The following is a 25,714-nucleotide window of genomic DNA, read 5'->3' on the forward strand; positions in this document are numbered from 1 at the left end:
CTCTTATTTTCTGCCTTCTGTGGATTGATTTTGGTTTTATTACATTTGTTTCTGCTTTTCCTATGGATTGCTTTTTATTATTCACTTTTCTTTTACTTGTCTGGGAAGCATGGATTTTATTTCTGTTATTTTAGTGCCTACCATTTGTGCTATGCTTGGTAAACCCTTTGTATGTCTGTCTTATAGATAAGGTAATAAAGCCATAGAATGGCATGAAAAAGGATGTTGTTAATGTAAAAAATAAATTGGGTCCAAAGAAACTCCATTTCAGAACCAATAAATAAAATACAAACCACAGAGCAAAGAACAGACACAAATGAAAAGTGAATCTATATTTTGAATAAAAAGAATGCAGAACACAAAGGCAAAGGACTCAAGATAATTAGAAATAACAGCTAGAGAGAACAGAAGTTTGTAATTAAATGCAAGGACAATTGATTTCTTTTAATTAGAGAATACAATACAATACATGCAAACTAAACAAAAACTAAAACAGTATAATTTCATGAAATGAATAGGAATTGAATATACGCATAAAAGACATTGTTCTTATACTCATAGGATGCATTGTTTAAAGATAAGAGATTAATGTGACCATAATGAGTGAGTAAGCACATAGTTACAAGAGGACAAATTTCTGTAAATAAGACATAATAATATGTATATAATGGGGCAACTTATTCAACATTGAAATTTAGGGGAAAACTTCTTGAGAGCTGAGGAAGGAATAGATGTTAACCTACTGAAGCAGGGAAAAGCACCCAAAAGTAGTAGAAATAGCGTGTATAAAGACTTGAGCTGAGGAAACACATGGAATGTTTTAGGAAATGAAAATAAATATATTGTTATGGCCTGAATTGTGTCCCCTCCTTCCAAATTCAACTTTTAAAGCCTTGGGGCTCATTGCCTTAGAATGTTGACTGCATTTGGAGATAGAGCCTTTAAAGAGATAATTACGTTAACACGAGGCCTTTAGGTTAGGCCCTAATTGACTCTGACTCATGTCCTTACATGAAGAGAAAATTCGGACTCACAAAGATACGTCAGGGGTGCGTATGCACAGAAGAAAGACTCTGTAAGGACACAGGGAGAAGCCCCAGGAGAAATCAGACCTGCCAATGCTCTCATCTCGGACTTGTAGCCTCCAGAGCTGCGATAAAATACCTGTTGTTTAAGCCACCCAGTCTGTGGTGGTGTGCGGTGTCAGTGCTGGTGAACAATTACGTGCGTGGAGTCCAGCTGGAGTTGAGAGAGCAAGGAGGAGAATGCAGCGAGATGAAACTGACATGAAAAACACAAGGCTCAATCCTGCAGGTTTTGCAAACCGTGCAAAGGGTGGTTTTCTCTATGTTAAGTGGAATGGGGAGCAACTGAAGAGTTTAGAGCAGGGCTATGACCTAATCAGATCTACATTTTACAAAGATCAGTCGAGCTATGATCACTTACGGGAAATGGCTTGGAGGAAGCCCAGACTGAAGGCAAGGACGGTGGGAAGGATTTTACACTAGCCCAGGAAGAGATGAAGGTTGCAGTGGACTGAATGTGCCCCTCCCCTCCCACAGTTCACATGTTGAAATCCTAATCTCCAATGTGATAGTATTTGGAGATGGGGCCTTTGGAAACTAACCAGGCCTTGATGGTGGTGCCCTCGTGACTGGATTAGTATAAAAAGTGACAGGAGAGAACTTGCTGCTTCTTTCTCTCTGCATCCTGTGACGATACAGCAAAAAGGTACCTTTCAGGAAGATGGTCCTCACCACAATCTAATTAGCTGACACCTTGACTTTGGACTTCCCAGCCTCTAGGACTGTAAGAAATAAACTTTTGTTGTTTAAGCTAATGGCATTCATTAGAGTAGACCAGGCTGACTAAAATAAAGGCAGTCTACTCTGTGATTTCACCTCCTAGTCTGCTACCGTACCTTGTGTACTTAGTATTTCATACTTCTCTCTTCTCATGGAAGTGTCCCTACCTCCGTCATGCCAGTTAAAACACTGCACAGTAATTGAACCATTTACTTAAATGTTTACCTGCATTAAACGTTGTGCTGTCTCTTCCGGTAGGAGTGTTGTCTGACTTATCTTGCTTTTTGGAGCAGTGCATGGCATCTGAAGTACTCAGCAAAAGACTTGTTGAACAAATGAATAAGTAAATGCATGAATGAGTTATCTTTCCAGAAATTCTGCAGCGTGGCTATTGTATTTTTATTCTGACGTCTTCTTGACGCCATTGTATCCTTGCAGTGTTTTGTATCTTGTAATGACTTGCACCAATGTAGAAATGTCATCCATCTGCCTGCCATGGAGAAGTCAGATTTGTCACCTTCTTTATTTGATTCTCCAAAAAAAAAAAAAACCCTCCTACCTTTTGCTTTGATTTATCCATTTAATCTGCTCTTTTTATCTCTCCAGGTACTATGAATCATGTGCTTTCTTATTTCTGGCTCTGCTTGGAAAACTGGTCAGTGTCTTTACTGATATCTTGCGTCTGGGGCTTTGTATCATAGGTTGTGATTGGTTTACCAGAGGCACTGTTTGCATTTTGTATGCATTCTTTGATGTCTCTTTGTTTTTCTTCCTAACTGTGTTTGTTCTGAAGTGAGTAAGATGGGCATCTCCAAACACTGATATCTGAGTTCTCCTGAGGTCCCCCTGAGTCGTCACTGGAAACTCTCTTCACTGAGGCACACCTGCCCTTTGTGCAGAACGAGAGGTTGGATGAAGAAAGTTGCTGAGTGTTAGGGAGACTCTCATTCTGGACTCCAGATGTCTTTGTTACTGATAACCTCAAAAAAGATGACTGATTACCTAGTCATTCTGTGGAGGTTTGGGTTTTCCAGGCTAGTAACAGTTGACACAAAAAAATAAATCCAGTGAGCCGTTCAGCTTTGTTGGAAATGCTTTATTGTGTGCTGCAGATTGAAAACCAGATCCTATTTCTATACTGCATATCTGGGTAGATTGTGTTTCCTGAAAAGGATTTCAGAAAGTGAGCAAAGGAAGCTTCAACTTTGCAAATGTCACCCCTTCATTTACCTACCACATTTATATATTCATCTTTATAACATATAATATATATATTTTATTTGTAGTATATGCACATATTCACAACTATTTGCTAGAACTCTCCTAGTTACTTGGGTTACAGCATGAATAAGACACAGTGTCTGTCTTCAGGGGAATGTTCAAGTCAGTGAGGAATATAAAAATATTAAAATACCTGTAATATATTGTGTCACTTCCATGATGGGCATATGCAAATGGAGCTGCCAACGTGCCCCTGGGCTCCTCCTATTTCTTTATGTGGAACTGGCCTGGAGCGTGTCAGAAGTCTGATCGTTCTTGGCCCTTTGGAGTTGAAAACAGAAGACCTGACCGTACATTAATCGTTTTGAAAGGTAATGAAGTAGAAGTTTAGGTTTCACACTCAGAAGAATGAGCAGAAGTGGAGAAGGAATCAGAAAATAGAAATGTCTCTGTGTTAATTTTATCACCCGCCCACCCCCCAGAGAAGTGAGTATTTCAAAACTGGAAGACTAGAGCTGTACCCAAAGGTCGTAGTGGGAAACCTAGTGATTCTCGTTTTAGCATTTAAGACTAACTGGCATATGTTCCTGGCAATCTCACTGCATAAATTATGTTTTAAATAAATGAAGGAGGAAACCTTCTCAGGAAATGAGGACATTCAAATTTAGAATTTCAAAACTGAGCATCATTTTTCTGACCCCTAAACAAGTTGCCCTTCTGTTTGTGGAGTATGCTGTAATGTGTCCGCATGCATACTGAGAGATCAAGGGGGGGAGTGTCTCAGGCTGTACAATGGAGGTGAAGAAAGAAAGGGGAGGATGTATTTGGAGAGTCAGTGGGGAGTTAAACATATGGGGGAGTTTTGAGTGGATGTAACAATCCTTTGGTAGCCTATGGAATTCAAGCACAGAACAATGTCAGTGTCATTTCTTTGGGTTGCTGGAGGAGACATGATAAAGCCGGTAGGGGTTGATGAAAGAAATACCTGAACCCGTGAGTGAATGTGATGTGAAGACTGGCTCCCAGACTTCTGTTATGTCTTTCCAGAGTCGCAAAGGACCTACCTCATAGCTGCTCAATCAATACTGCTATTAAAAGATACGATTTCTTGAGCTCTGACAATGCAGTAGGCATGATTTGAAGCTTAACATCTAGCGCGTGTTAAGTCATTTAATCGTTCCAACAGCTCCAGGAGAGGGGCTTGCTATTCTCAGTTTCAGATGAGGAAACAGAATAAATAACTACCCTGAAGTCACACTGCAGGAAAATGAGCGAGCGCAGATTGAGTGCAGGGAGGCCCAGCTCCAGAGCTCATTATGAGATTCTTGACCGGGATGTGAGTGATCTGGTGATCCTTAGCTGAAGTGTTTCCGTGGAACTCAGGGTGCCATGGAAATCACTAAGTTAGATGTTGGCTCACTTTGAGGAGAATATACCTATATATGAAACCCAGAAATCCACTAGCCAGAGCTGGATTTTTGGTCTCTCTGCTCCAGATTCCTCCCACAAGACTTGCTGTGTATAATGGATTAAAGCTTGAGCACGAAGGGAAGCTTGGTCAGGAGAGCGCAGTGCGGGGCACTTTGTGAGAAGGGGCTTCTTGTCCCGGTCTGGTTGCTCTGTTTGCTTCTGCTGCCCTGGCCGCATAACTGGGCTGTGGTGTGGGTGTGCCTGGGTGCCCGGTGGGGCAGAGCCACACCCCCGGAACACAGTCCCCCAGAGGCCTCAGGGCCCCGGCCCAGGCCTGCTGACCACTTTCTCACAGCTCTCCTGACTCACGGTGAACACCGTGCGCTCCAGGCCTGTGCCTGTAGGAATGCCTGGTCCGCTCTGTCTGTCCACTCACCAGCATTGGCTCCCTCATGACCTGGAGGGCTGTTCCCACTTGCTCAGCCATTGTGGACAAACAAGCTTCGGCCTGGGCACAGCAGCCAGCCCCTCCACCCCCGGGTAGTCTGCGACTCATGCTACGCTACTCCTCCAGTGGGCCCTGAACCCTAGCCTTGGAGAGGCACCTCCCTGCCAAGAGCTCTCTTTACATTTTTACGGTTATTCTCTCATCAGAGGTTAATATTATTTATATCAAGTTTCCCCTGTTTAAAATTACGATGCCGTTTCTGTTTCCTGATTGGACCCTCCTGAACTGATATAAAAGCCAAGCAGCCTGAGTACTGTGGAAACCATGACACACACAAAAGGCACATGAAAGCGTGTTTCTCAGTCAGTGCAGTTTCAAATGGTGGAAGAAATGATGGAGGGAGCTCAGTCAGACTCGTGTATGTGTGTGTCTAAGTTTTAAAGTTGAGAGTAGTGTTTATACTTAGATATTCTGATGATGAATCTTGGTCCCGGGAAGAGGAGATCGAGGAGCCAATTTCCTACACATTAGACAATACTTCCCATCTAAATGCCAGATTGAGCAACTCAAGGACACAGAGTGAATCTGAATCCCTCCTTTGAGAGATTCAAGTCCGTAAATCAATGACGAGATTACACTTTGTGATGCCTTTTGAAATTTACAAGAAAGATAATGTGTGTAACATTCTTCAAAAATTGACTAATTCAAGTATAATTCAGAACAATTTACTAATGTGCAGTGATTTATAAAGAGACTTCGTTTTGCTTAAGAATTTCCAAATGAAATGCATGCATGAGAGAGAATAGCAGAATAGAAATGGCTCTTAAGAGCTATGAAACAGGTGGGATGTCCTGTAGAAAATGCTGTGACCAGGGCATTCAGAGTTGACTCACATGCATCTTTCAACGTGACAATGTCCAGTCTGTATGACGCGTGATTGGTCCTGGGTGCTGCATCTCTTCCCGGGACCTGAAACGTGTCCCTTAGCGTGAGCGACATGGGCGATGTGATGAGCAGGGCAGGCAGCACAGTTTTTATATAATGAGAATGGTTGTGGAGCAAATGGTGGATCCAAACACATTAGTCATCCTCTTAGCATTTTTGTTTTATTTTCTCTCACATATGCCTTCCACCTCCCCTACTGGATTATAATAAGGAAAATTCCAGGTATTATATTAGGTTGAATTGTGACATTGCTGATATTTGAAAACTTTTGACCAGTGAAAACATCCATTTTATATGATTCAATTTAATACCACTTTACCTAGGAATATTTCAGTACATAGTCCAAAAGATAAGTTATTTTAAAATATGGTTGAAATACCATTATCACACCAACACATACAACAGTTTCTTTAATATAATCAAATATCTAATAGTTGTTCAAAGGACTTTGAATTTCTATCTTTTAATAGTTGTTTTGTCTGTAACTTTCTTTTCCTGTCTGGTCCTAGTTAAGTTTTCATAGCAGGGTCAGTTTGGCCTCATGAAGTGATTTCGAAGTGTTCTCTCAGCCTCTGTTTTATGAAAGAGTTTGCATATGCTTGGTATCATTTGTAGTTTAAATGGTTGATAGATTTTCCTAGTGTAACCTGTCTAGGCTTAAAGGTTTCTTTTTGGGGAAGGTTGAAGCTACAAATTCAATTTCTTCAAAAGACGTAGGGCCACTCATATTTTATATTTCTACCTGTGGCCAATTTGATGCACTATTTTTTCGAGGACTTTTTCCATTTCAGATTTTTGACATCATTGGTATAAAGCTGTCTATAATAATTCAGTGTTTTTTCTTTTTAGATAAATCTGTGAAATCAGTAGTGGTTATTGTTATTGACCGTGATTTAATTCTGTTGTTGTAAGAGAATATACTGAGTGACTTCAATTCTTTAAAAGAAATGAGACTTGGTGTACTACCCAAAAACAGAATATGTTTAAAGCTGTCAGATGCCGTACAGCACAAATATTAATTAAATCAGGATAACTTCCATTGCTATTCAAATATCCTTTATTGCTACTGAACTTTTTGTCTTCTTGTCTAACAATTGCTACAAAAGGAGTGTTGAAATCTCGAACTCTATTTATTTTTCTCTTTAGGATTTTTTTCGTTTTAATTTTCCCTTATTTGAAGATCCATCATTAGATGTAGATTCATTTTTATTCAGTATTCTGATGTCTTGACAGAATTACACTTCCATGCTTATAAATGCCTCCCTTCACTTTAAGTGAAACTTATTTTAAAGTCTGATATTATTAGAGCTACTTTCTGCTTTCTTTTTAAAAAAATTTTTTAAATTTAAGTACCATCAGTTACAGTGTGTCAGTTTCTGGTGTACAGCACAATGTCCCAGTCATGTGTATACATACATATATTCGTTTTCATATTCTTTTTCATTAAAGGTTATTACAAGATATTGAACTTAGTTCCCTGTGCTATACAGCAAAAACATTTTTTTGAATCTATTTTTATATATAGTGGCTAACATTTGTAAATCTGAAATTCCCAAATTCATCCCTTCCCACCCCCTTTCCCCGGCAATCACAAGATTGTTTACTGTGTCTGCGAGTCTGCCTCCATCCTGCAATTGAGTTCATAGTGTCCCTTTTGCTTTCTTAAGCTTGGTAGTTGAAAATTTCTATATTCCATCCACACAGTAGCGCTGTATGTACCATTATATTTAATGTACTTAGATGTAGTTGATCTGGAATTTTTATCTAGCTTGACTGGATAAGAAATTCTCTTAATTGAGGGAATGCGTTTATTTATATAGTTGGATATAAGTCTAGCAGCTTGACTTTTTTTCCTTTTGTTTGTCCCCTTTCCTTTTTTTCCTCCTTTCTGCCTGCTTTTGGGTTAATTAGGTGTTTTCCAGTATTTTATCATATTTTGTCTAGTAGGTTTTTTTGTTTTAATTTGGTATTCACTTTTAGCACTTGATCAAGGAATCATACATGCATCCTGAACTTGTTATTGCTTCACCTACAATATAAGAACTTTACAAAAATATAAATCAGTGTACCCCCTCTTCTTGTGCTAATTTAGGCGTGTATTTTTATATCTACATGTATTTTGAAGCCCAATATAGAGTACTAATACCATTTTTCTTTAAAAATTTAACTATTTTTTAAATAATTAAAAAAAAACAAGAAATACCAAAATTTTTACTATTTCCAAAGCTCTTCATTTCTTCCTCTAGATACGATTTCCCATCTGGTACCATTTCTGTCCTTTTGTGTTTCTTAGAGTGAGTTTCTTCTAGCTGAGATTCTCTCAGCTTTCATGTATCTGAAAACATCATCTAAAAGTATTTCTGAAGGCTATTTCCACCAGGTGTAGAATTCTAGGATGTTTTATTCATTCAATATTTTAAAGGTTTTGTTCCATCAGTTTTTCTTCTCTTTCTGATGAGAAGTCAGCCATCCTTGTTCCTTTGGCTGCTCTTAACGATTTTTCCATTATCTGTGTTTTTAGCAGTTTGGGTATAATATGCTTAGCTGTGGTTTTCTTCGTATTTACCTGCTTGTGGATTGCGGAGCATTTTGGATCTATTGGCTGATGTCTTTAGTCAAATGCAGAAAAATTTGAGCCAGTATTTTCTGCCCCATTTTCTCTTTTTGGGGGTCCAATTATATGTATGTTGGAGGTCTTGATATTGTCCCCAAAATTATTGAGGTTTTATTGTTTCAGTCTTTTCTTCTATTAATGCTTCTGGCTGGAGAATTTCCATTGACTTATCAATAAATTCTGTATTTCTTTACCTGCTGTGTTCAATCCACTCAATTTCACTCACTGATTTTCTTATGTTACATGTTGCATTTTTTGTTTAATTCTAGGATTTCTGTTTGGTCCTTCTTTAGAGATTTTATTACTTTTCTAAAATTCACCATTTCTTCACCTAATATATCACTCTTTTCCTGAAAAATGTTTTGACATTTTTTATGATAATATCCTTGTTTGCTAATTCTGATCTGGATCATTTTAGGTCTTCTTCTATTGGTATTTTTTTTTTCTTTTGAGTGTAGATTACATTTTCCTGCTGCTTGGAATATTAATAGTAGTATTCAATTACATTAGGTACTATGAGGTTAAGGCAATTACAAAATTACTGGTAGATCATCTTGATGTTATGAATGCTTAGATATAGGATTTGTTACTTAAATTTTGTCTTTAATCTTAGTGTATACCTCTTAGTGCTAGACATATTCCTACTTTTATGGCATTGTCCTTCCAAGATTTTAAGAGTAAGTCTGAGTTTACCAACCCCTTCTAACATGGCAGGAATTGAACTCTGAAATTTTCCTCCCAGCACTGAAAAGCTGTTGGAAATCTCCACTCAGCTCTTTTAGCCTTTGAACCCTCCTTCTTCTCTTAACTTGAAACTTGGTTTCTACTCTTGCTCTGTGCATATCCAGATCAGAAGTCAGTCTAGATTTGAATGGTGTATGCAGAATTGAGATTTGTCTTCTCAGTTTCTCATCTGGCAGCTCTGAAGTCTTCCCTTACTCCTCGCCACATAAGGCTATCATTTTTCACTTGAGCCCTATCCACCATACAACGTGAACAAGAGAATACCCTAGGGAAAGAACTGGTTTACGGTGGATCTCACCTAGTTTATTTCATTGCTTTCAAGGGCCACATCTCCTCTTATGTCTGCCTATTCTTAATTGCCCACCAATGACTTCAACATGGTTTTCTTTATCTTGACTAGAGTTTGCGGGAGGAGGTTTAATCACATACAAGCTAGTTCATCATTATTGAAAGTGATACTTCTTAACCGCTACTTTAGTCTCTCATCTGAACCATGACAACATCCTCCTGTCTGGTCTCCTGGATTGCAGTCTTTCAACCCACTCCTCCTCACATACCTTTGCATATGGGACATTCAGAGTGAGTTTTCTAAAAAACAAAACCAAAAAACCAGTGCTGTTTCTTTCCTGCCCCTGTGTGAACCAATGCAGAGCTTCCAGTTTAAGGTGTTATCACTTACTAGGGTATATGTACAAGAATAAGACCTAAAATATTTAATAATTTATAAGCACTCCATGCTGGGTGGATCAGGTGAATATCACCTCTGTACTTTTTTTTTTTTATCTTCTATACCAAGTTTACCTTTCCAGCCACATTTCCTGATGATGCCTTTCCACTTCAATCTTTGTATTTCTGCCTTCCTGAAAGACTCATTTTCTCCAAATATGGCGTGGTGGCTAGAAATCCAAAATCAAGGTGTCAACAGGGTCATATTCTTTCTGAAGGCTCCAGGGAAGGGGTCTTATTTGCCCCTACCTAGGTTCTGGTGTTTGCCAGAAATCCTGGGTGGTCCTCGATTTCCAGATGCATCAATCATTCCAGTATTTGCCTCCGTTCTCCCTGTGTGTCTCTGTCCAAGTTTTCCTCCTTTTAGAAGGAGTTTTTTTCTCTTTTTTTAATTACAGACAACCCTCATCCAGAATGACCTCATCTTCACTTCATCACATCTGCAAAGACCTTATTTTTAAATGAAATTATTTACAGATTTTTCATAGATGTGACTGGGTGGGGCATTATTGAATCCAGGATATTATCTAAATTTTATTTGCCATTTCCTGCTCAAGTGACTCTCCTCTTTGAGTAGTTTTTAATTCATTCATCAAGTATTTCTCTCTCCATTGAGTAGTATTGTGTCCCTCTCATATATCATATTTTTGTTTTCTGGGCTGCCTCCTCCAGTAATTTTGAGTCTTTGGAGAAAGGCTGATTTATTATTTACCTTTACATCTCCAGAGCTTTCTTCAGTGCCTACCTTAGAGTAAATGCTTAATAAATGTTTGATAAATGAATGTTTTTTTTAGAGGAACAGAGGACATATATTACTCCTCATTCCTTAAAGCCCTTAAGCACTTTCATACTTCTTCACCACCATCTCATCTCTGTCGCCCACAATTTTCTTTCACCGTGGTGAAAAGAAATTGAAACTCTATTCTTGGTGAATTAGAAACATAAACTGTGGTATCAAGATGGACTCCCTGAGTCTGAAAAAATAAGGATAGAAACAGAATGTAAATCTTCAAATGTTACTGAGAATGTTAGTAATGATATTGACTTAATTCTGCTCACTAGGGGAGGACCCTGCCTAAACTCAATGTGTTGAAAAGTTCAGAGACATTAATCTTCTCATCTGTGCCCCAGAACTCCCCCTGCAAAGACAAATGAGCAAGCATTGATGAATGCTGCTTCATTAGGAGAATTTAAAAATGCAATTTGTCTTCATGAAAAGGAAGTATTTTTACATTTTCCATTTAACAATGAATCAGTGAAAAGAATTTTTCAACCATTACCCTTTGACTTAGAGTGGCCTTTATGAGCCGCATATCAGTGCAGTAATAGACTTGCTTTGGGGGAAATCTTGACAAAAAGCGACTTCCTGGCAAAGCAGTATCTATAATCTACTGGCCTCTTCAAGGCTCTTTTAGAATAATTATTTTTAGGATTTTAAATGACCTCTAAGAGACAAGGAAACTAAAAACTAAAAATAATAATAGCAAACACACACAAAAAACCAACCTACCTTTAAAAAGAAGTTTTTAGGTTTGAACTAAAGTAAGGCTATAGCCATCCTAATTTTTACTTTTTCTGTATCCAATAGTGAGATGTTAAACCACTTTGTTCCCGGTGATTAGCATGAAAATATGCAAAGTCCCTAGTGAGCTAAGCATAATTATACCATGATTACTCTGCTCTTACAGGGATGTAGGATTTAAACAAACAAACAAAGCCTTAGTATCAGAAAGTACTTTCTTATTAGCCATCAAATAAATCGAAAATAAAATTATTCAGAAATCCCTGTCAAAGGGTAAGTCTGATTAATGAAGGTTTACTCCTTCCTTTGTACGACAGTATCCATTCAGGTTAACTATTCTTGGCATTTGAGTTTTGCTCCTGTTGTTACATGTATTTTAGTGTTCTTGAACAGCAGCCATGAGTTTGAGGGTGGGGTACCAGGAGCATTCCCAGCGGACGTGGATCTCTCTGTAAGATATCAGCAATATTTTCATTCTTTAGTGGCCATAAAAATTGCTTAGTGAACTTTTAGAAATTCTACTCCAACAAGTTCCCTGAGTTCTACCCCTGAGTTCCCTTTCAGAAGGAAATGGAGTAGGGCCTGGAATTTTGCATCTTAAAGAAATACTCCGGGTGATGCTAATGCAGGTGGTTTAAGGACCACATTTTGAGAAATATTAATGACCTTTTCTTTTACTTAAGATGCTTTCTGTATGTAGATCATCTGTTCTTTGTTCCAGAAGAACACATGACATTTCTGTTGTTGCATCAGTGAGTTTCCCTTATATCCTTTTCATGTTATGTATACTGAAAAATCTTTTGGAAACCACCAGCTGGCCCCACGTCTCACCTCCTTTACCTAGACTCGTGTGCAACTGAATATTTCATTTCCTTTGACCTTGAGATTCCATTCTGTGCAGCCTCAACATCCTTTTTCCCTGGGTCCTTGGCCTCTACAAAATTTAGCTCCTCAACTCAAGTGCCCACCATCTGGAAAAAAATCCTGCTTACATTTCTCCACCTCATCAACTCTCCATATGGCTTTGAAACTCAGTTAAAAACACATCTCCCTCTTCTGTGCAAAGGATCTCTTGATTTTCACCTCTCTTTGAGTTATAATTTATTTTTATCTCAACGTCTGCTAACCTTGAAGACCATCTTTTAAAAAGATGGTTTAACTCTTGGTTGGTAGCAAAAATTTTAAGGTTGATTCCAAGGATGAAAATGCTAATCATACTGGAGAAAGACAAACTCTTTCCTTTGCCGATTAACTGCATCTGTGCAGACCTGTTCGTCGTCATCACTGACCAAAATCTTCACCTTTACTCTTGGTCAGTATAACATCATCCTAGAGTCACTCAGGTGTATAAACTGGCTTTATGCTAATGACACATCATTTATCTTCCTTTTCTTCTTTTCCTGGGAGACCCTTCCGGAAAAGGATCTCCAGTCAGTGTCTTAAGAAGTGTGAAATGTGGTGTGATCAGAAAGGAAATGGAAATAAATTGCAAATTTGTATGAAAAATGAATGTCATGAAATATTGCACCAGAAAGTGATTCAAGGCCTAGGAAGCAAAAAAAAAAAAAAAAAAAAAAAAAAAAAAAAAAAAAGTGCAAAAAAGACATAGGAAGCAGTGATGCACGAAATGTCTGAAACCACAGAGGAAGTGCCTGACAAGACAGGTAGTAACAAGGTGAACAACATATCAAAGACTGGGAAGGAAGAGCCCTTGAGAAAAGACAAGATGGATGAAGAGAAGGAGTTACTGTGTATTTGGGAAGGTGTTTAATATACTCAGCTGGGTAACACCCTTGAGGGATAAGATCCCAGAATTTATCTGAAAATACGCTGTCATTATGGAGTCATGATACCATCTGAGAAGTGTTGGTGGAATTACTTAGAGGGCATTCTTCTTTCCGAGTCGTAACTTTTTTTCACCAAGATATTGATCAGGAACCCCTACAGAATTGAACTAAAGCCAACGATGTAATAATCATTTGGGGAGTGCCTATGCTCTGGACCGTAACTGTTGAAATATTTTACTGTCGATTTTCATTCTCAAAGGCTCAGGGGGAAAGAAAATGTTACCAGCATAGACCCTGGTGGTGTTGCCTCTGAACTAGGTGGGAAGAAGCTGGTGAAGCTAGAAGTGACTCTTGTTTATAGGGAGACCCAATGGTGACAGGCTGCCTAAAGCCTTTCATTTCAGTGAATGTGTGAGTTCTGCCTGCCTCTGTTGCTGCAGCTGCTGCTTCCAAATTTCCCAGCGCAGTGAGGCTCCTGCCTCACCACTGTCTTCCCGTATTCTCCGTAATGGAGGCAGGTAAGTGCTTGGAGGGAGAGCAGCTCCTCTGCTGGGACAGATGCGCAACTCCATCACACAGTGTAGTGTTTCCCTCCCCACCACTTAGCCTGCCTGCCTGCCTCGTGTGAAGACAGTCCTTCCTATGTGGCAGCTCCTGATGGGAGTTAAATCATCTCACCTTCTTTTCAGGGAAACAATGAGGAGAGGCGGTGTGCATCCCAGGCAGGGTCAGAGCCTTAGCAGCTAGAATGACAGAGGATGTTGAAGCCCTATTTAAGCCCCTGTAATGTCAACTGGTTCCTACAGAACCTCCATCTATTCCCCAGTTGGCTGACTGCCTCAAAACATCCCTCGTAGAGTTCTGATTTTGAAAGCTAGAATCCTTTGACCTGTAGCCCTGGCTAATTTTTTTTTCCTATTTCATTTAAATTAAAACTGACAGGAAGAAGAATAGGCTAAAAGAGTTATTTCCTTTTGCTGCTTAATGGGATATGAAGCCTCAGCTTATGACTGAAAATAAAACTTTCCACTTGGGTAAACATAATTTTCTCCTTTTTTCCCCCCAGAAATAATCCCATTCATTTATAAGGATGTAGTAATTTAGTATAAAATAATTCCCCTTCAATATCTTCTGTTGTAATTACTTGGCTATCTCCTTACTTCCCTTCTTCCGTGAATTTTGGACTATTGAGAGACCCAGCTGGCAGTACACGCAGTGTGGGAGGCTGGAGGGGTGGGGATGGAGCTCTGCAATGCCCAGTGAAGCCGCAGACTCTTTTTTTTTTTTTAAATTGAAGGTTAGTAAGTTGATAATGTTGTGTCAATTTCTGGTGTACAGCATGTTTCAGTCATACATATACATACATATATTCATTTTCATGTTCTTTTTCATTATAGGTTACTACAAGATATTGAATGTAGTTCCCTGTTCTATACGGAAGAAACTTGTTTACCTATTTTATATATAGTAGTTAGTATCTGCAAATCTTGAACACCTAATTTATCTCTTCCCACCCTTTTTCCCTCTGGTAACCATAAGTTGTTTTTTTTTTTCTATGTCTGTGAGTCTATTTCTGTTTTGTAAATAAGTTCATTTGTTTTTTTTTTTTGTTTTTTGGGTTTTTTTTTGTTTGTTTAGATTCCACATATAAGTGATATCATTTGGTATTTTTCTTTCTCTTTCTGGCTTACTTCACTTAGATGGACCTGGAGATTGTCATTCTATGTTGCTGCAAATGGTATTATTTTATTCTTTTTTATGGCTGAGTAGTATTCCATTCCATATATAAATATACCACAACTTCTTTATCCAGTCTCTGTCGATGGACATTTAGGTTGCTTCCATGTCTTGGCTATTGTATATAGTGCTACTATGAACATTGAGGTGCATGTATCTTTTTGAATTACAGTTCCCTCTAGATATATGCCCAGGATAGGATTGCTGGATCATATGGTAAGTCTATTTTTAGTCTTTAGAGGAATCTCCATACTGTTTTCCATAACGGCTGCATCAAACTACATTCTCACCAACAGTGTAGGAGGGTTCCCTTTTCTCTACACCCTCTCCAGCATTTATCATTTGTGGACTTTTGAATGATGGCCATTCAGACTGGTGTGAGGTGATACCTCATTATAGTTTTGATTTGCATTTCTCTGATAATTGATACCACTTTTCCTCTGATAATGGATATTTGATATTGAGCATTTTTTTTCAAACAGACTCCTAATGCTACCCTGCTCAGACATCCCTGCATGGTTGGTATCAGACACAAAGATGGAGTAGCCCGTAGGCATCCTTTTCAAACCATATTGATTTGTTCTTTTGGGGGGAGAGGCCAGGAGTGCATGTTCAGAGAGATGCATGCATATCCAGGTAGATTTCTGGCTGGTCCAATGAGGAGCTAATTCATTCAGTGCTGCTGTAAGGGAGCTTCCAATCAGGTAACTTTTTGGAAATATTTTCTCTGGCTCATTGTTTTTGTCTTTCCCCATGTGTACCAGCTTCTTCTCGAGTAATAAGGCAAGGAGGCAGAGAATTTATCCTTTAAAATTATCTGCAAGTCCCTTATGGGGTTCAATTAGTCTTGGATTTTGTCATTCTTAACACCCACTAAACCACAGTTTTTCTTTCGAGAGCTCATTTTGCATGTATTAATATGCATTAAAATGTAACAAACAATTTGGGATGGGGTTGAGAACACCATATATTTATGGGTATATCAGGATTTCATTTCTCTTTTGTGGAAGAAACTCAGAAGTTTTCCTTCAGCTTGTTTAATATTGAAACATAATGAGTCTACCTAGTGCTGTTACTGAGAAAGTAATGGTGAGCTCTGCCAAGGAAGGGGCCAGGCCCCAGGGCATTGGGAGGGAGCAGCTAACCAGACTTTAATATAGAAAAATAGATAAATAGGGTGATAATTTAATCGGAAGGCAATGTACCTATCATGCACCAGGAGAAAGCACAGCTGGAGGATTTGAAAGTGATTTGGAAGCAAAACCTCTCATTGAATTACAGATAAAAAATTAAGTTAAGGGTTGGCAGTGGAGTGAAACCTGGTTGTGAGGTTATAGAAAAGGGACTGCCAGCTCTTCTGTTATAAACTAGAATTCCTCAGATGTACGCTTCTGGTTAAATCCAAGCCAATATTCTCCTAAGCCACAAAAATATTATAATAAGAAAATTTGTTCCTTATTTACTTGGTTGTCACATCTCTGGGGATTGGTTCTGAGGCTATCACTGAAATCAAGGGTTGTTCATAAGCCACTGTCAGATTATAGTTTAACCTGGCAGGTGTGTGATGTCTCAGAGTAACCAACTAAGGGGAAGCAACTTTCAAAATAGACGTGATAGTTTACATTGAGTTCTTATTGGCATAGCTTAAGAAAGTTAGGGAAAAATAAGTGTTGATAGGATACTTAAGCCTGTTTGGAGGCTAATTTGGGATTTTGGCAGAAATCTTTGTGGTACTAACCAATTTCTTGGTCTTGCATTTTAGGTCAAATGAGGACTTACTCTGTGCTATGTTATAGGAAGATAAAACGGTGAGATGGACCGAGGTCCTTTATTTGAGGCGCTCACAGTCTAGCAGTGGGGAAAGAACCCAGTACTACTATAAATCCCAATTCAGTCAGGTCAGGATCGATGTCATAACAGAGGCAGTGGCAGAATATTATGAGAATTTGGAAGAGTGAGATCAGTCTCTAAGAGCGTCATGTGCGTTCTCTTTGCAGGTATTAAACTACAGATTTTCTGAAAGTTGCATTGGAAGGAACTTACAGAAAAGTTTACTATGCTTTGTATTTGTCCCCTTTTCTAGCATCTTCAAAGGCATTTTCTCCTCCCCTTTCTGCCACTGGAACACCCTGGTCACCTTCCATCGCTGATCGTTGGAGGGTTGTATATATATATGGCCCTTCACACCTCCTGAGATGTAGAAAAGTAGGATCTGGCTTTTGGATTCCCAATTCTCAGTGAGTCAGTGCCCAGTAATGCAGAAGCTGGCTTAGTCTTCACTCTACAAAGACTTTGGTTCCGTGTAGGAGAGCTTTGGGGATGCTGGGAAAAGATTCATCTCCTGGTCCACGTTTAATCAGTAATTTGGTGGCCCTGGAAATCCATTCACAGCTGGTGCTGTACCCATAAAAGTAAAAGCAGACCCTTCAAGCTTCCCTCAGCCCCGGGACGTTATTTCCATATTCCCGAGCCTGTTTTCATGGACTTTGTTGGTTTATATTTTCTGCGCACAAACTCTACTTTTTGGTAGCTCCTTAAGGACAGGATATATGCTTAAATTATTCCTGTGTCTCTCATAATTCATGGAACAAATAGGGGCTTGATTATGTTTTGGAATGGATGCGTAAGTGATGAATGTATAGAGTTTTATTCCTGAGTGTTTTTACACCTTTCCAGAGACTATGAACCTTCTTTAAAAATTATTCAAAAAGAACTATTTTGACAATCAGGGTCACATTATTTAAATTCTGTGAGACTCAGTTTTCTCACATGCAAAATGGAAGTTTGAGACTTGGACGTGGAAATGTTCTCCAAGTTCCCAGTACTGATGCTTTTGGACTTTGCAAGTCTCCATGAACTAAACAGCTTAAGCGAGTATTGGCATATAGATTGCTTCTCCACATACTGGGGAAAGGTTGTGTGAAATGCTATTCTTCCATCTGGAGTGAGCATTTCCTTGGACATGTACAAAAACTGTCCAGAGCTATGTGGAAGTGTATACGTTCAAGAAATCACTTTTCAGATTCCTATGTCCTCTTCCTAAAATTGACCCTTGAGAAAGTCCTTTGCACAGCCATCCTTTTTTCCCGCTTTACTGTTCACAGTTTTCCTGTTTCCACTTTATAAAGAAAACCAATTTCCCACCCATAGTGACTGTCACTGTGGTTCATTGCCACAGGAGGTAAAAACTTCCGAGCCACAAAACAAGGGGCCAGAGGGAGATGTCTTGCTTCAAAGAGAAGGTCCCGAGAAAGTAAAGCAAGAATGTGGAGCCCTGCTTTATCCAGGTGACAAACTCTTGGCAATGCTCTGTGCTTTTTCTACCTGTCAATCTGTGTTTGAATTAAAACTCAGAAGAGAGATGCTGGTGATTAAGTCATTTATTAACAAGTTTATTTGAACTCAAAAACATCTTTTTCTAACAAAAAATAATTATTATTTGACTGAGTGGGTGCAAAATTTGTTTTGCCAATTAGCTCAAGGGGGAGATTTTATATATGCAGGTATACCTTGGAGATATTGCTGGCTCAGTTCCAGACCACTGCAATAAATTAAATATTGCAATAAAGAGAGTCCCACAAAATTTTGGGTTTCCCATTGAATATAAACATTGTGTTTACACTATACTGTAGTCTTTTAAGATAATGCAATAGTATTATCTCTGTAAAAACAATATACATACCTTAATTAAAAACACTTTATTTCTAAAAAGTATTCACCATCATCTGAGCCTTCAGAAAGTCACAATCTTTTTGCTGGTGGAGGACCATACCCCAGTGTTGATGGCTGCTGGCTGGTCAGGGTGGTGGCTGCTGAAGTTTGGGGTGACTGTGACAATTTCTTAAAATAAAACAATGACGTTTGCCACATCGACTGACTCACAGTTTCTCAGTAGCGTGTGATTCTGTTTGATAGCATTTTACCTACAACAGAACGTCTTTCAAATTTGGAATCAGTCCTCTCAAACCCTACCATTGTTTTTTCAACTGATTTTATGCAATATTCTAAATTCCTTGTTGTCATTTCAACAATCTTCACAGCATCTTTACCAGGAGTAGATTCCATCTCAACAATCTTCGCTCATCCACAGGAAGCAACTCCTCATCTGTTAAAATTTTATCATGAAATTGCAACAATTCAGTCACATCTTCAGCCTCTACTTCTAATTCTAGTTCTCTTGCTGTTTCCACCATGTCTGCAATTACTTCCTCCAGTGAAATCTTGAACCCCTCCAAGTCATCCTTGAGGGTTGGAATCAACTTCTTCTAAACTCCTGTTAACATTGACATTTTCACCTCTTCCTATGAATCACAAATCCTTCCCAGAAGGTTTTTGATTTACTTTGCCCACATTCAACAGAGGAACCACTCTCTCTGGCAGCTAGAGCCTTACAAAACATATTTCTTAAATAATAAGGCTTGAAAGTCAAAATTACTCCTTGATCCATGGACTGCAAAATGGATGTTGTGTTAGCAGGTGGGAAACAGCATGAATGCCATTGTGCATCTCCATCAGAGCTCTTGGGTGACCAAGTGCATTGTCAACGAACAGTAATATTTTGAAAGGAATCTTTTTTTCTGAGCAGTCTTAACAGTGGGCTTAAGTCCCATGTTGTAAACAGATGTGCTGTCATCCAGGCTTTGTCATTCCATTTATAGAGCATCAGCAGAGTAGATTTAGCACAATTCTTAAGGGCCCTAGGATTTTCAGAATGGTAAATGAGCATTGGCTTCAACTCAAAGGTGTCACCTGTATTAGCCCCTAACGAGAGAGTCAGCCTGTCCTTTGAAGCTTTGAAGCCAGGCATTGACTTCCCCTCTCTACCTATGAAAGTCTTAGATGCCATCTTCTTCCAGGATAAGGCTGTTCTGTCTACATGGAAAATCTGTTGTTCAGCGTAGCCATCTTTATTTATCTTAGCTAGATCTTCTGGATCGCTTGCTGTAGCTTCTCTGTCAGCACTCGCTGCTTCACCTTGCATTTTTATGTTGTGGAGGCAGCTCCTTCCTTAAACCTCAGGAACCAACCTCTGCTAGCTTCAGACTTTTCTTCTGCAGGTTCCTCACCTCTCTCAGCCTTCACAGAATTGAAGAGAGTAGAGTCTTGCTCTAGCTTGGGCTTTGGCTGAAGGGAATGTTGGGGCTGGTTTGATCTTCTGTCCAGACCACGAAAACTTTCTCCATGTTAGCAGTAAGGCTGTTTACCTTTCTTATTCATGTGCTCACTGGAGTAGCACTCTTTTATTTCCCTCAAGAACTTTTCCTTTGCATTCACAGCTTGGCTAACTGTTGGTACAAGAAACCTAGCTTACAGCCTGTCTCAGCTTTTGATGTACCTTTCTCCCTAAGCTTAGTCATTTCTAGCTTTTGATTTTAAGGGAGGAACATGAGACTCTTCCTTCCACTTGAACACTTAGAGTCCTCTGTAGGGTTATTAATTGGCCTAACTTCAATACTGTTCTGTGTCAGGGAATAGGGGGGCCCCTAGGAGAGGGAGTGAGGTTGAGAAATGGCCTGTCAGTGGAGCAGTCAGAACACACACAGCATTTATTCATTAAGTTTGCTGTTTTCTGTGGGCACCATGTAAAAATTACAATAGTAACATCAGAGATGCCTGATCACAGGTCACCATAACAAATATAATAATAATGAAAAACTCTGAACTGTTGAGAGTTACAAAAATGTGACACAGGGACAAAAGTGAGCGAAAACTGTTCTAAGAATGGTGCTGGTAGACTGACCCAACTCAATTTTGCCACAGAAATTCAATCGGTAAAAAATACAGTATCTTCAAAGCACAATAAAGCAAAGTACACTACCTAGAGATTTACCTATAAATTGAGATAAATTTTAGGCTCCAAAGTTTTAACAAGTAGCACATATTTAAAGCACATCCAGAACATACAGTAGACTGGAAATTATATCCTTTGCATATTCTTATGATGAGAAAATGTAGGTGTTCACTGAATGCTATGGAAGAGGGTACATGTGTTTCCCAAAACTCTGGTTGGGGCTGTAGAAATAAAAGTTTGAAAATTCCTGAATGAACATTAAATACTGTGGTTAGCGTTAGTTCTGTTTCTTGTCAGTAGAGATCAACGGATGGGGAAGTTATGATCCATATGGACTTACCTGGTAGAGCAGACTTCAGATTACACCCTCTGGGAAACAGATTATACCAACAGCCAGGTTAACTGATGGCAACACTAGCAGATCCACGTTCCTGGGGGAAAATCACTCAACAGGATAGATTGGCTCCATTATGCCTGTGTGATCCCAGTCCCAAGGTGGCCCTCTGTATTTGCCAGCAATTCTACTCCATTTTTATTCTCCATAATACTATTTCAAACCATTTTGACTTCTTCCAGACCTAGTTTCACCCCTCTTCCCTTCACTGTCAGCAAATAAACTTGCTCCGTACTTCACAAAGAAAATAAAGACAACAATACTGGCGGTGAACCCCTCACCTTTACACGTGTAAACCTGCAATAATTCTGTCCTCCGTACCTGTTTCTCTCCAGTCGTGTCTAGGAAGGAGCCTCCCTCTGGGGTGAGACCAGGCTCCACTGGTGTCCGTATTCCCCTTCCCGTATGACTTTGCTCTTGTTTTACCTTCGTCTCTGCTCACTCTACTTTTTCCCACCGCCACTGAAACACCGAAGTTTCCCATCTTTTGCAAACAGGTGAACAATAATTATTTTTGTATATTACATGGTGTCTCAATTGCCATCTTCCCTTTTCAGACATTATTTTTTCAATCTCTTTTTTGTCCTCAAAGCTAATCCTCTGAAGAATTGTTAACCTTCGCCTTTTATGTATTCTCAACTTCCACTCATTCCTTAGCCCACTCCAACCTGGCTCCCACCCCTGTCTCTCTATATAGAAATTATGTTTATTTAGGTCACCTTTGACCTACATGATATTAAAGTCAATTAAAATGTTTTAGTTCTTAACCCACTAGATATCTCAGAAGTTCTACTGACAGTTCCCTTTTTCTTTAAATCTTTTTTTTTTTTTCCTGCTCTTGGGACTTCCTTGATGCTACACTCAGAGGCTCTCCTCCTATCTCCCTCCTTTGCTACACGGGCATCCTAAAACACTGGGTTCGAGACCCAGAGCTGCCTGGCTTCAGTTTACAACATTTGCTCACAACAAGGCCTCTGTTTCTTTACAATCTATATTATCTTCCTAAATAATCTCATTCATTTTCATGGTTTCAATTATTGTTTATATGGAACTGGCCTCCAAACGTAATCTCCAAGCTTCAAACCCATATATCTGCTTGCTGATATGGCATCTTCTATCGGACATCTTAAAGGTACCTCGAACTCATGTCAAGACTGAATTTATCTTCTTTCCCCTGACCCTGGTCATCTTCCAGTGAGTGACACAAACATACTCATTTGCAGAAAACAGAAATTAAGTGCTTTCTTAGGTCTTGCTTTTCTTTCAACCTTCAGATATAAACCATCTGTCAGATGTGAACTGCTACAAGTCTCTTGCATCCCTCTCTTTCCCTGTACCTTACTTCCACCACCCCAGTTTAAGAAACCAATGTCTGGGCCACTAAATAACACGTTCTCTATACAGATACAAGTTCTGGTCCAGTTTCCATGATAGCCAGAGTGTTCTTTCAGGGAAAGAAAAACAAAACCAAGCCTAACCATGCCACTGTCTTGGTGAAATCTTTTAAGTTTTCCGTTGTTCATAACATAGATACCAGTAGCCTTAACATGGGTCCACCATGATTGATTTTCACAATTCCATTCTCGTCCAGTGTCTTTACTGCAATTAGTTCAGCTTGATTATTTTCATATCCTCAATCACTGCAGGCTCTCTCCTACGTCAGTCCCTTTGTACCTGATCTTTCTTCTTTCCAGCATGCTCCTATTAACAACCTTTGCACAGTAAACTTCCATTAATTCTAGAGCATGGCCCCAAAGTCTCTTCGTAACCAACGTCCAAGCTATATTGAATAACACTTTGCATTTTTACTTTAGGACTTGTTACAGTTTATACTTTAATTTCTTTGTGATATTAGATTCTTAGATTGATGTTTGCACTTCTGCTAGAGTGCAAGCTCCATGAGGACAGAACTATGCTTATTTTGTTCACGGCTGTTTTCCCAGTATCTAACAGACACTCTTTGTCAGCACTCAGTAAATACTAGTTGAACTAATTAACTGTGAGCGTATCAACAACCACCATAACAATAGCCTACAGATGATGCACTTACATTTTTCTACCTCTGTCCAGTCTTTTAGTATGTGCGATACTGTGTACTCAAGAGTCTGTGAAACTTTATGTCAAACAGCTGGCTCTCAGAAATGGTCCAGTTTGGGAAATAGATTATATCAACAGCCAGGTTAACCGATGGCCACACTGACAGCTGCGAAACAGCCTAGCGAAACAATATGGCTCAGCAAGCTTCTATCAGCTAACCCTCTTGCAGTTAACAACTATAAACTCTCATTAAAATGTAAACAACAATTACTTAAAGGCACTGAAATGTGAACAAGAGCAGGAGTATTTTAGAGGAGAGTTGACATTTGGAAGCAGGAAGAAGCACAGAATGAGTTATTGGTTTTTGCAGCCTTTAAACTTAGCCTGGCCACAGTTGGTGCTACATGAGATGGCTAAAAATCCAATACAAACGTATGTCTTTAAAAACTAAACAACCAAATTTAGGGAGATTATAGCCACTAGGAAATAAGAGGGAGAGTCCCAGAAAGCCAATGTCCAGAGAGGGGCAGTTCCAAATATTATGTACAAACTCTGCTCAAATATCTGCCTGATCTCTAAACCTTATGTACACAGCACAGACTTATTGCAACCTGGTCAAACATAAAATAACTGAATTGACATTTTAGATGCACCCCAGTACACAGAATTGGTAGTATGAGCCCACTTGAACTCTCCTAAGAGTGACGCAGCACTCTTCGGATAAATGTAACAGGATCCTGAGACTTCATAATGTAGCATTCACAATGTCCAGGATGTATGCCAACATTAAACAACTTACAAAAAATCAGAAAAAATGTCCACATTCTCAAGAAAAATGACAACAGTAGAGATGGTAAAATTAGCAGACGAGAATTTTAAAGCAGATTTTATAACCATGCCTAATGATTAAAGGAAATTATGTGTATAATGAATGAAAAGAGTATATTTAATCAGAGAAAGAAACTGTAAAAAAAACTGCATCAAATTCTAGACCCACAAATATAATAAATGAATTGGACAGATGTGACAGCAGACTGGAAGTGACAAGAGAGAGAGGCAGTGAACTTAAAGATACAGAACCACTAATTATCCAACCTGAAGAGCGTAGATAACGTATCAAGAGAAAAATGAACAATGCCTCAGGAACCTGTGGGACAATAAAACACTGCCTAACATCAGTCAGTTGTCAAACTTACGGACAGAAGAGACAATGGGCTTAGAGTTTATCTGAAGAAATAATTGCCATAAATTTATAGATTCAGGAGGCTCAGTGGACTCAAACACTATAACTATGAAGAAAATCATACCCAGAGACATCAAAACCAACTACTGAAATCTACAGAAAAAGAAATGTTTGAAAGCAACCAGAGAAAAATGACATTACATAGTGGAGGGGTCGGTGATCCAAATGACTGCTGATTTCTCATCAGAAACCATGCAGGCTGAAGGGCAGTGCTGAAAGAAAGTAAAATACGTCAAGCTAGAATTCTATATCCAGTGAAAATATCCTTCAAGAATGAAGGCAAAAATGAAGACATTTTCAGATAAAAGAAAATTAATGAGCTCCATCATTAGTGAGTTCACACTGAAAGAATTTGTAAAGAAACTTCCTTAGCATGATAAGTTCTGACATCAGATTGAAACTCAGATCTTCAGGAAAGAATGAAGAGATTAGAAGTAGTAAATCCATATGTAAATATAAATGGCTATTTTCCTTAATTTTCTGTATGGTACTTAGTTCTTTTTAAAATAAAAATGATACCATTGCCTTCTGGAGTTCACAGTGTATGCACATGTAATAACCATGAAAACTAGCTAAAGGATGGGGAATAGAGAGACTTAAGGTTTGAGTTTTCCACATTTTCCATGAAGTAGTACAGTATTAACTCTAAATATACTTTGAAAGGTCAAGAAAGTTTGTTTTAATCCATAGGGAAACTATTAGAAAAAGAATGTAAAGAAGTAGGACAAAAAGTCCAATCGATAAATTAAAATCAGATTGTAAAAAATATTCAAATAATCAAGAGAAAAAAGGCAGGGAAAGAAGACCGGAGGAAGAAAAGTGACAGGGAACAAGCAAGCACAATTTAAAAGTGGTAATTTTGAATCCATTGGTATCAGTAATTGCATGAAGTATTAACAAAGTGAATGCTCCAATTAAGAGGCAGAGATTATTGGAATGAAAAGATAAGACCTGGCCAAAATGCTGTCAACAAGCGAAACACTTCAAATATAAAGACACGTATACTTTTAAAGTAGTTGGATGAAAAGAATATGCTATGGAGGTAGGAAGGCTGAAGTGGCTATGTTAATACCAATAAAATAAATGCTATTAAGGTAAAGAGCATTACCAAAAACAAACAGGGGCATTTCGGACTCAGTAAGTCCATTAGTAAAAAGAACACAACAATCATAAATACCCCAGCCACTTATTAGTGTGTGATCATAGGTAAAACTTGGAGCCTCGGTTTCCTTATCTGTAAAATGAGTCATAGTGTCTGTGGACATAGATGCTTAGATAACATATATGTAA

The sequence above is a fragment of the Vicugna pacos genome, chromosome 15, assembly GCF_048564905.1.
Source record: "Vicugna pacos chromosome 15, VicPac4, whole genome shotgun sequence".
NCBI lineage: Eukaryota > Metazoa > Chordata > Mammalia > Artiodactyla > Camelidae > Vicugna > Vicugna pacos.